At 44.1% G+C, this 12085-nt stretch overlaps 1 protein-coding gene across 1 annotated transcript in view; it reads left to right on the forward strand.

Moving 5' to 3' along the window:
• The first annotated feature begins 1790 nt into the window (after nt 1-1790).
• The window catches only part of LOC126095169 (nose resistant to fluoxetine protein 6-like), a 435403-nt gene continuing 425108 nt past the window's right edge, over nt 1791-12085 (forward strand). The window contains exon 1 of the mRNA XM_049909897.1: nt 1791-1834. The gene's annotated coding sequence lies outside the window, so the exon portion shown is untranslated. The remainder of the gene's footprint in view (nt 1835-12085) is intronic.

Below are 12085 nucleotides of genomic sequence, written 5' to 3' on the forward strand. Positions count from 1 at the left end.
TCCCATGGAGTGGTTGTCCAGGTGGCCGTTACTTTAGTTGAATTGGCGATTCGCTCGAAATTTTCAACGTTGTGCTTAGGGAATACAGCGATTTATGAAAGACTGGGACAATCAGACAATATCTGCACTAATTGTAATGTGAGAGTAAACCAGTTTAGCATGAGGGCCAAAATTTATTTATGTGATTAATTAAAATTTGTAGGAAGAGCTATGTGGCTATGCCACTGTAAAATAAAAACAAACGGCTTTTTATAAGGAGTTTTTCTGCCTGTAGCATACAGAATCAGTATTTGTAATAGATTTAAGAAATAAAATAAAAAATATATAAAATAAAAAGTAATAACTATGATTCCAAAATCGTAGTTTCGCTATTTCAGAAAGTGAAATCGAAAAACCATAAATTACCATCAAAACAAATGTCCTCTAACATGCTATATGTGGGAAAGGTTTGTAGTGCAATTAACAGACATTTTTTAAGAATACCGACCTCTCTATTGGCTCTTTACCCATAAACACCCTTCTAAATAAATTAATACACTCAACTGAAAATGCCAATGAACATTTTTCTCCCTCAAGCGTAAATAAATTGACCTGAGGTAATTGCAAAAGAAACATACATTGGACAGACTGAACATAATTTTAAAGCGCATTTTAACGAACATACTTCAAGATTCTCACGAAATAAATCGATGTTTGGACAACACTCTATAAATGAGGAGCATACAGAAGGTGATATCACCAACTGCCGTTAAATATTACAAACAAGCCGCAAACAGTTACCCATGAACACACTTCAGTAGCTTGAAATGGAAATGAGCGTATGGCATCGTTGGCCGGGAGGCTCTATTCGGAAGAGTTCGGCCGCCAAGTGCAAGTTTTATTTTATCGACTCCACATTGGGCGACTTGCGTACCGGTGATGAGGATGAAATGATAATGAGGACAATGCAACACCCAGTCCACGAGCGGAGAAAATCTCCAATCCGGCCGGGAATCGAACCCGGGCGTGCTTGCATGGGAGGCAAACACGTTACCACCCAGCTAAGCAGGCTGACTGAGACGCTCGTGAGATTTCTATTCACCGAAAGAATAATTCTCCAGTTCTTTTAAATGAACGATTATATTTTCACGAAACGACGTCTTTCGATGTTTTTAAAGAGATAATGTAAGAAGGGACTGCTGTTTCTTCGTTTCTTTGTTTAATAAGCTTACACAACAAACTTTTAAAGTATTTCACTGAACATATCAGTTTCCGTCACCTTTTTTATATTTTATTTCCTACATCTTTTACAATTACTAGTACTGTATGTTACAGGAAGGAAAAAAGCCTTTAAAGAGTGCCTAGTTTATATTTTACGTTTCAAATAGCTACATAGCTATTAAGCTATTATTACTTAATTACCAAAAAAATTTTGCTCTCATGCAATAGTGATTTACTTACAAATTATAATTATAGTAAATGTCATCTAATTCTCTAAGCACAACGTTGAAAATTTGGAGTAAAACGCCAATTCAACCAAAATAGTGGCTACCTGGACAACATCTTTATGGGAACAGCGTAATCTACATACATCTTTGGCCGCCAGTAGGCGCTATACAACATCGCCCTAGCGTCAGCTTGCTACAGCAACGTCTTTGACAAGAAACTGCCAGCACATCGCCATTTCTATGAAAATAGTTTTATCTCAAGTAAGATCCCACTGTCTGCAACTGACGTAAAACAGCAAACAGGCGTGCTATCAGCAGTATTTAACGCGTGGCAGTAGAGCGACTACCAGCAGTTGTCGGCTAGACAACACGCAGCTGTTCACCGCCTCCCCAGCTCCGGCAAATGGGTAAAACATCCGGCCTTTTTAGTGTAATCTTTGTACATTTTAAGCAAGAGTCACTTCTCTAATTACCATGCAGTTTTATAACCTTTACAGTGCTATCAATCTGAAGACGGCCTACTGTATGTTCCGAAACTGGTCATTTTAAATAAATGATATTTTGCGATCATGACTGTTTTTTCATAAGTAATTATTCAACGTAAATTTAAACGTCTTGCATAACGCGTCATGCGTCAGTTTTTATGACATACATACACTGGTATTCAAAATTAATGTAACAAACCGCTATTTCCCCGTCCTGTTCATAATTCACGATATAATCATACAAACTGTGAACCAGATGTCCGTACGATCATGTTCTGCACGGAAGATGTCATTCCCATCAACAGAGATCCATGGGAACGATGACGTCAGAACACCTATAAAACGACGTAATATTTGCAATGTAGCTCCACAATCGCAATCGCTGCGTACACAGTCAAGGACGGTGCAGTATGGCACAGAGAAATCGCGGGCTATAGAAAGAAAGGAAGCAGGACAGTGGCAAACCGATGTGGCCCGACGGCTTAATGTGAATCGTTCTGTTGTTTCTCGCATGGGGCGACAGTTTATAGAGACCGAAGCTGTATCCCGAATATCAGGGCAGGGCCGACCACGTGTGAATTCAGAAGAGAGGACGGTTATTTGGCTGTAAGACCACGAGAGTACCACCTTAGTACTGCACGGTAACTGGTATTTGATCACACTGTACGTGTTGTATCGACGAAAAGGAGGTGTGCAGAAGTCTTCGGCCGAGTGACCTTTATTGTCGGAGACCTGCTGCATGTCCACCTTTGACGTGTTTTCACAGAAGGAAACGTCTAGAGTGGACTCATAGACATGCAACCTGGATAGTCGAAGAGTGGGCCAATGTTGTTTGCACAGATGAGTCCCTATTTAGTCTAGAGAGCGGGTGTCCGATGGATTTGCATCTGGAGGGAACGTGGAGCACGATTTCGGGTCCCAAACACTGAGGAAAGAGACTATATCGAGGAGGTTTCATAATGGTGTGGCAGGGATTGTATTGACCACTCCAACACCTCCTCATGAAATCATACGGTTTCATCGGCACGATTTAACTGGTCAGGTATCTTGGAACATCATTTATGGTTCTTGCGATATGCTGTGGGCCCAGGCTTTGTACTGGTTGACGATAATGCTCGACCTCATAGAGCACGGGTGGTTGGTGTTTTCTTGGAAACCGAAGCAACTTGAGACTAATGACGTAATCACAGCATGCCCCGTCGTTGTCAGGTCTGTGTATTGCGGCCAGAGCTGGTCACATGACATACTGAGCACATTAACCAGTTGTCGAAATGTGTGCGCAAATCCGCTAAAATGGGAGAAACGAAGAACATTTTTATCTATCGTTATGCATGTTCTATATCCTTTACATTGTCTCTGTTTTACTATCTGCTGTTTATACTGCTTTGTAGCAAAATAAACGCAACTTTGCAAAATTTCAGTTTGTTGCTTTAATTTTGGACACGAGTATACGTTCTGTACTATGTGTCGTAGACAGATATAATTTTTCATGTACATTCAGTGGTATATGTGAACACTGCCTGCAGAATGTATCGCGAATACAGTTAGCAGCAAAGAAGCAATAAGTCTAAAGGTCACGCCTGATACGAATATTAATTTCTAGTAAGCGATAAACCTTTCTCCTGTCATCACGTGGGCTAGTGTCCTCAGCAAAAAGTGTTTTGAAGGTTTGAAATGTGTAAGGTTTGTTTCAGGCCACTAAGTAATGTCTTTCTCAAACACTGGATGCATAAAATTTAGATGTTCACGCGTCGTGGCCTACGGTTTTTTTTTTTAACCCCTACTTCCACCCCTTTGATTGATAAGTGGTTTTTCTTTTCAGACAGTAAAAGCGATATGTTTACCAAGTTTGGTTGAATCGGTCCAGTGGTTTCGGAGGAGTCGTGTTACATACATGCAAACATTTTTATAATATAAATAAGTATGATTTTTCGTGATTCGATTTTGATGAAACATAGCCTATACTGTGCCCCTAGCTACATTGAAGCTACTAGTGAAACCGGCGTGAATATTCGTCTAGTAGTTTGGGAGATGGGCGTGTTCAAAGACAGACAGAAACGACGGTTACAGAGATTTATGGTTAGTACATGACATCTACATGACTGCTATGCAGCTCACACGTATAATGATTGGCTGAGCGATCACAAGACCACTTCCTACTTTCCATCAGCACGTGGGAAAATAAAGACCTTAATCTTTTCGTGCGAGCTCAAATTTCTTTTGTTTTATTCATTCCTCTGCATGTGGGTGGGATTTAACCAAATAAGTTGGGATGCGGAGGAGAAATTTAGCGATTGAAATTTCTTGATAAGTTACCGTCGCTACGAAAAAAGCCTTTACTGATTCCTATCCCAGCTCGCATATCATGTCCGTGACACTCTCTCCCCTATTTCGTGATAATACAAAACCAGCTGCCCTTCTTCGAACTCTTTGTGACCTCGTTAAATGTTATTAATGCTTTATACGTAAATTTTTTTCCTTTTACAGGCGATTGTTCACCCAATTATTTCGTCAGGAACTCGTCTATTTCTATCAAGTCAAAGTCAGTAATGGTGGTGCACGTCGTTTTACTGTCGTATGTTTCCTTACATTAAATATACGTGATAAACTCTGCGAATACTGTCCATTGCGTTATCTGTAGCAAAGAGGGCACACTGCTCGTTTTGAGAATCACATGTGGAATGATGGAGAGCGCTAATCGAAAGTGGTATTTAAGATATTCATTTAGATTTAAACCAACAAAAATGTGTCTATTCGATGGCACCCAGAGTGGAAGGAAACTGCTAACGCAAGTATCAGCAATCGTCTGCACTGCGTGCCTAAAGACCACTACAGAAATTTAGTACAGAGGAACTATATTAATCACTATTACACTTCATAACTACTCCCCTTGACATGTGGGCCCTACGTGAGGAACAAAATCAAAATTAGTGTCGTTTACAGTTCATTTACATCTGTTCAGAGAGGGTTGTATATTGATAGGGCTTGACATTCACAAAACAGACGTCTATGGCCATTAAAACAGCTTCCAGAATCGAGAGTGCGAGAAGACTGAATGTGTAGAGGTTTTCTTCTGATTCCTTTAAAGTACTTGTTCCAGTAGTTTTCAGCTACAAGATGTAAAACGAAGAAAAAAAGAACTTTGAGTGACCTGTACCCACTTTGGTTGGTACTTAGAAGCCACACCACCATCGTAACACGTTTACGGAACCTTAGAGGTAACAAGACGCTTCTGGCAGCAGCCCTCTCCTGTCGCAAGGTTGGTCACTGAGCCTGATAACGCACCATCAGACATAAGAAAAGTTATGACTCATGTGAAGCACACAATACCTGGAGCCCACAAATGAAATTTTATTTCTCAGTGTTTCACCTTACACGAAGATTGTATACCATAAGTCATTGAGGTGGAAGGTGAGTGTCAAATAAAGTTATAGAGTATATTACGGGCTATACGCGGAAATATATGCACTCTCCCAGTGGTGAATATATTCCTGACGATGTTGCCAATTCTTAACTGTGCTAGGAGAAGCCATGTAGTGAAATGTTTGACGTGCCCGTCTTATATTGTTCCCCTTTGATGCATTCCAGCGTTTCTTTTTTGGCTATCTATATTTAAGTCAGTCAGTTACATTTAATCCAGAATTTCTCTTTAAGCCTTCAGGCGTGGAAGGGAGCTGATAATCCCAGTTTTATATAATACCAACGTAGGGGTATCTAAGCTAGTGGCAGTTTCGCTGATGGAGTATGTGGCATGTGAAATATTGAGGTATACAATTTTCCATTACGATTACAACTTTCACAAAAAAACAAACGTATAAAACACAGCGATAGCTTACAACGAAAGCTCATTTCCATGGAATAAAAAGTAGTTGGATATCAACCCTGCCCCAGATAAGATATGAAACACGTTGCACCTTGAAATCGACTGTGTATATTGGTGGGAAATGAAAGCAAGAAGAACTGCAGTTAACTAATTATTCGACGTCAGGCAGTAGTCATTTCATTTCAGGATTCAGTTATTTTTACCTTTGTGTAATGTATACTAAATAGTCTATTAATTACTTTCGTAAAGTTCCCGCCTTGTTTGGACTTTTCTTTTGGAAAGAATCCCAGTTCAAGTCACTTATGGTTGTTTCGAATCGCTCTAGCGACATTTGTGTGTGTTGTAAATATTTCTTATTATCGCTACTTGTTTCGGGCACTACCCATTCTCAAATGCATCTATACGGACAAACATGGAAACATCGTTGTCGTTATTTAAAATACAGTGTTCCATGCATATTTATGTTGAAATATAGATGGCATACGATTTTTGAAACAGTGATAACTGTGTGTCGGTGTCTATCACTACAGATGCACTTGAGAATGGGCAGTGAACGAAAGTGGTAGTGTAAATAAAAATATATGAAACACAGCCTGGTGAAAAACCGGTGTTTTTCAAACTTATCTGTGTTGTTGCTTGATATTCGGAAAGCACAGCACTGTGCCTGGACCCAACTAGGTATTGGTTCAAGCCTTACGAACAGCATTCAAAATCTAAAGTCACATGTGAAACGCGCACTTGATTACCTGGAATTTAAATGATACTTTATGTAGCTACTTAAACGAAACCAATAGGGAACTTTAATTTATCCACTGGTATAATCAGTTCAAATAGTAGCACAAACAATGTCTTACAATTACAGCTGTTACTCTATAACCAACAGCTTTGCCAGGGGGTAGACTAAAGTCGTCGTGACAAATTTGCAGGTATCTCTAGCAGGTACAAAGACCATACTGCAAATTCGATTGTTGAATAATATAATACAGAAGTTGCAGAGTTCTGTTTGCTTCACTGGCCTTCTGTTATCGTCTTTGGTTACTGGGCTACCCGTATTATCCTGAATACAAGACGACGAGGTAAATGTGTGTATTCTGGATGACGAAACATCCAACATTCCATTCTTCCTGACTAGCTGGTCGCATGCGTCATCGCAGAACAGGGGTACGAAAGTTCTTGTGAGTGAAGAAATAACAACAATGACAGTAACAACAATAAACTAATAATGAATTAAGTTTATAGCATCACAGTAAAAGGTTGACGGTTAACAATAAAAATAATAATAAATAAAAATTGGCTAATCGTTAGTTAGAACGATACAAATGTTTTCTTCAGATTTTGTTACTGAACTCCGTTGTGGCTAGCTGAAAATACACTCCTGGAAATTGAAATAAGAACACCGTGAATTCATTGTCCCAGGGAGGGGAAACTTTATTGACACATTCCTGGGGTCAGATACACCACATGATCACACTGACAGAACCACAGGCACATAGACACAGGCAACAGAGCATGCACAATGTCGGCACTAGTACAGTGTATATCCACCTTTCGCAGCAATGCAGGCTGCTATTCTCCCATGGAGACGATCGTAGAGATGCTGGATGTAGTCCTGTGGAACGGCTTGCCATGCCATTTCCACCTGGCGCCTCAGTTGGACCAGCGTTCGTGCTGGACGTGCAGACCGCGTGAGACGACGCTTCATCCAGTCCCAAACATGCTCAATGGGGGACAGATCCGGAGATCTTGCTGGCCAGGGTAGTTGACTTACACCTTCTAGAGCACGTTGGGTGGCACGGGATACATGCGGACGTGCATTGTCCTGTTGGAACAGCAAGTTCCCTTGCCGGTCTAGGAATGGTAGAACGATGGGTTCGATGACGGTTTGGATGTACCGTGCACTATTCAGTGTCCCCTCGACGATCACCAGTGGTGTACGGCCAGTGTAGGAGATCGCTCCCCACACCATGATGCCGGGTGTTGGCCCTGTGTGCCTCGGTCGTATGCAGTCCTGATTGTGGCGCTCACCTGCACGGCGCCAAACACGCATACGACCATCATTGGCACCAAGGCAGAAGCGACTCTCATCGCTGAAGACGACACGTCTCCATTCGTCCCTCCATTCACGCCTGTCGCCACACCACTGGAGGCGGGCTGCACGATGTTGGGGCGTGAGCGGAAGACGGCCTAACGGTGTGCGGGACCGTAGCCCAGCTTCATGGAGACGGTTGCGAATGGTCCTCGCCGATACCCCAGGAGCAACAGTGTCCCTAATTTGCTGGGAAATGGCGGTGCGGGCCCTACGGCACTGCGTAGGATCCTACGGTCTTGGCGTGCATCCGTGCGTCGCTGCGGTCCGGTCCCAGGTCGACGGGCACGTGCACATTCCGCCGACCACTGGCGACAACATCGATGTACTGTGGAGACCTCACGCCCCACGTGTTGAGCAATTCGGCGGTACGTCCACCCGGCCTCCCGCATGCCCACTATACGCCCTCGCTCAAAGTCCGTCAACTGCACATACGGTTCACGTCCACGCTGTCGCGGCATGCTACCAGTGTTAAAGACTGCGATGGAGCTCCGTATGCCACGGCAAACTGGCTGACACTGACGGCGGCGGTGCACAAATGCTGCGCAGCTAGCGCCATTCGACGGCCAACACCGCGGTTCCTGGTGTGTCCGCTGTGCCGTGCGTGTGATCATTGCTTGTACAGCCCTCTCGCAGTGTCCGGAGCAAGTATGGTGGGTCTGACACACCGGTGTCAATGTGTTCTTTTTTCCATTTCCAGGAGTGTATAAATGAAAAAAGTGAAGAATTACACATCGGTAATCCAACGAGATTAGAACCAGCAACTGAGATCATGAAACGAGGCTGGCGCCACTGTGCTAACATGACACTGCTGCATTACACTCTCTGCAGTTGCTCTGGTGGTAGTCAAGTCACAACATGAGGTAAAGAACCCGTTGCAACTTAAGCGTGGACTGCTGTTCCAAGAGTCGCAAAATTAAATTTACGATCTTGATATCATATAAACGTGATGACTACATAAAATTTAAAACAAATCTGATTTATTCTCCGGTTTCAGTTGCACATTTTCGTAGACTGTGCAACTGAGACTGAAGAATATGTGACATGTTTTAAATATCAACAGCCGGTCGCGGTGGACAAGCTGTTCTAGGCGCTTCAGTCCGGAACAGCGCGACTGCTACGGTCGCAGGTTCAAATTCTACCTCGGGCATGGATGTGTGTGATGTCCTTAGGTAAGTTAGGTTTGAGAAGTTATAAGTTCTAGGGGACTGATGACCTCAGATCTTAAGTTCCATACTGCTCAGAGCTATTTTAACTACACTCCTCGAAATGGAAAAAAGAACACATTGACACCGGTGTGTCAGACCCACCATACTTGCTCCGGACACTGCGAGAGGGCTGTACAAGCAATGATCACACGCACGGCACAGCGGACACACCAGGAACCGCGGTGTTGGCCGTCGAATGGCGCTAGCTGCGCAGCATTTGTGCACCGCCGCCGTCAGTGTCAGCCAGTTTGCCGTGGCATACGGAGCTCCATCGCAGTCTTTAACACTGGTAGCATGCCGCGACAGCGTGGACGTGAACCGTATGTGCAGTTGACGGACTTTGAGCGAGGGCGTATAGTGGGCATGCGGGAGGCCGGGTGGACGTACCGCCGAATTGCTCAACACGTGGGGCGTGAGGTCTCCACAATACATCGATGTTGTCGCCAGTGGTCGGCGGAAGGTGCACGTGCCCGTCGACCTGGGACCGGACCGCAGCGACGCACGGATGCACGCCAAGACCGTAGGATCCTACGCAGTGCCGTAGGGGACCCCACCGCCACTTCCCAGCAAATTAGGGACACTGTTGCTCCTGGGGTATCGGCGAGGACCATTCGCAACCGTCTCCATGAAGCTGGGCTACGGTCCCGCACACCGTTAGGCCGTCTTCCGCTCACGCCCCAACATCGTGCAGCCCGCCTCCAGTGGTGTGGCGACAGGCGTGAATGGAGGGACGAATGTAGACGTGTCGTCTTCAGCGATGAGAGTCGCTTCTGCCTTGGTGCCAATGATGGTCGTATGTGTGTTTGGCGCCGTGCAGGTGAGCGCCACAATCAGGACTGCATACGACCGAGGCACACAGGGCCAACACCTGGCATCATGGTGTGGGGAGCGATCTCCTACACTGGCCGAACACCACTGGTGGTCGTCGAGGGGACACTGAATAGTGCACGGTACATCCAAACCGTCATCGAACCCATCGTTCTACCATTCCTAGACCGGCAAGGGAACTTGCTGTTCCAACAGGACAATGCACGTCCGCATGTATCCCGTGCCACCCAACGTGCTCTAGAAGGTGTAAGTCAACTACCCTGGCCAGCAAGATCTCCGGATCTGTCCCCCATTGAGCATGTTTGGGACTGGATGAAGCGTCGTCTCACGCGGTCTGCACGTCCAGCACGAACGCTGGTCCAACTGGGGCGCCAGGTGGAAATGGCATGGCAAGCCGTTCCACAGGACTACATCCAGCATCTCTACGATCGTCTCCTTGGGAGAATAGCAGCCTGCATTGCTGCGAAAGGTGGATATACACTGTACTAGTGCCGACATTGTGCATACTCTGTTGCCTGTGTCTATGTGCCTGTGGTTCTGTCAGTGTGATCATGTGATGTATCTGACCCCAGGAATGTGTCAATAAAGTTTCCCCTTCCTGGGACAATGAATTCACGATGTTCTTATTTAAATTTGCAGGAGTGTATATTTTAAAATATCAGTACCGTTGTTGTTCTCTCGTCATTAATATAGCAGCAATAATGACTAACCAGATTACTTCATCAGTATGAAAAGAGACTATTACGTGTATTTAGCACCATTAGCTCCAATACCGAATGTGAGTGAATGATCAAAATGGTTCAAATGGCTCTGAGCACTATGGGACTCAACATCTGAGATCATCAGTCCGCTAGAACTTTGAACTACTTAAACCTAACTAACCTAAGGACATCACACACATCCATGACCGAGGCAGTATTCGAACTTGCGACCGTAGCAGTCACGCGGTTCCGGACTGAAGTGCCTAGAACAGCACGGCCACCGCGGCCAGCAGTGAATGATCAGCGAGGTACCAAACATAGTCAGCAATATTTCCAAATCGCACCTGCATTAGCACTATGAAGGACGTCATGAACAGCTCAGAACGTCCCGACTGTTATCCACAGCCTGCTCCAGCCAGCCTTCAGTGGAGCTGCGCTACCAGATGCTAACCTCGGAGAAGGCCACAGATCGACAGCGGATTACGGCGTTGAAAAACACAAATAAACTTCGCACTTATCCTGTTCGATTTGCTGCGAAAGCTTATTTTAACAGAACTAAAATTGAGTGCTAAACGACCATGTCCAAAATATCAAGAAGCAGGAAGATACTTTGGAGTGTGGCTTCAGATTGACTGTATTACGTCTGGCTATGTGTAACATATAACTAGGTCAGAAATGCCACTAAAATATGGAGAGGCATTATAATGTGGTAACTTGGAGGGTTACTCTCGTTGATGTGTTACAGGGACAGACCGTTTTTCGTGGTGCGTGGTTCGACTTTGCCTTGAATGTGTTGATGTTTGTCCATGACATTCCTGGCTGACTCTTAGACTATTGCTCGTGGGTCCTGCATTAGTTCCTAGTGTTGGTGGTTTTAAAAATTTTCCACTTCCTGTTGTAATTGCATGTAGGACATTCATCGTTACCCGACTCTTACTGATATGTCTGGTAATTTTCTTATAGATAAACCATTGCGTATATTGACTCATCTTACGTGTAAATTGTCAAAGGGTGATCCCTTGTACTTGTATCTAATATAGGAATACCACGGAGTAACAAATGAAAGTGTGGATTTACAATAAAAATTGGAATGTATGACTCCTGAAGAAGAAGAAAGGAAAACAGAAAACTTATGGAAATGTGCAGCTGTGCTGTCTCATATGTTTTTCACCGCTAGGTCTACCACAGATAATGGATCCTAACAAGCTTGTTCAGTGCTTTCGTAATTTCCCCCCATGCCCCCTTGCCCGCCCATCTTGTTTGATACCGAGATGCTGAACAAAATACAGATTGAAACTTTATGAAAGGCCTTGTAACATTTCTCTCCCACACATCACTATTAAAATTCTCATTCTTTGCACAAATTTTGAAAGCTTCGAGAGGCTTGCGATGTACATAAGAATAACGTTTTACTTATCTTCATTATCTCGTTGTCTAGGGATACATTCTTGCAGCCGAAATTTTGATTTTGCAGGTTCTTGATGACTAAGTAACTGATGAAGGTTTGCCTGTATTATTCGTGAATTT

This window comes from Schistocerca cancellata, chromosome 8 (assembly GCF_023864275.1).
Source record: "Schistocerca cancellata isolate TAMUIC-IGC-003103 chromosome 8, iqSchCanc2.1, whole genome shotgun sequence".
Taxonomy (NCBI): domain Eukaryota; kingdom Metazoa; phylum Arthropoda; class Insecta; order Orthoptera; family Acrididae; genus Schistocerca; species Schistocerca cancellata.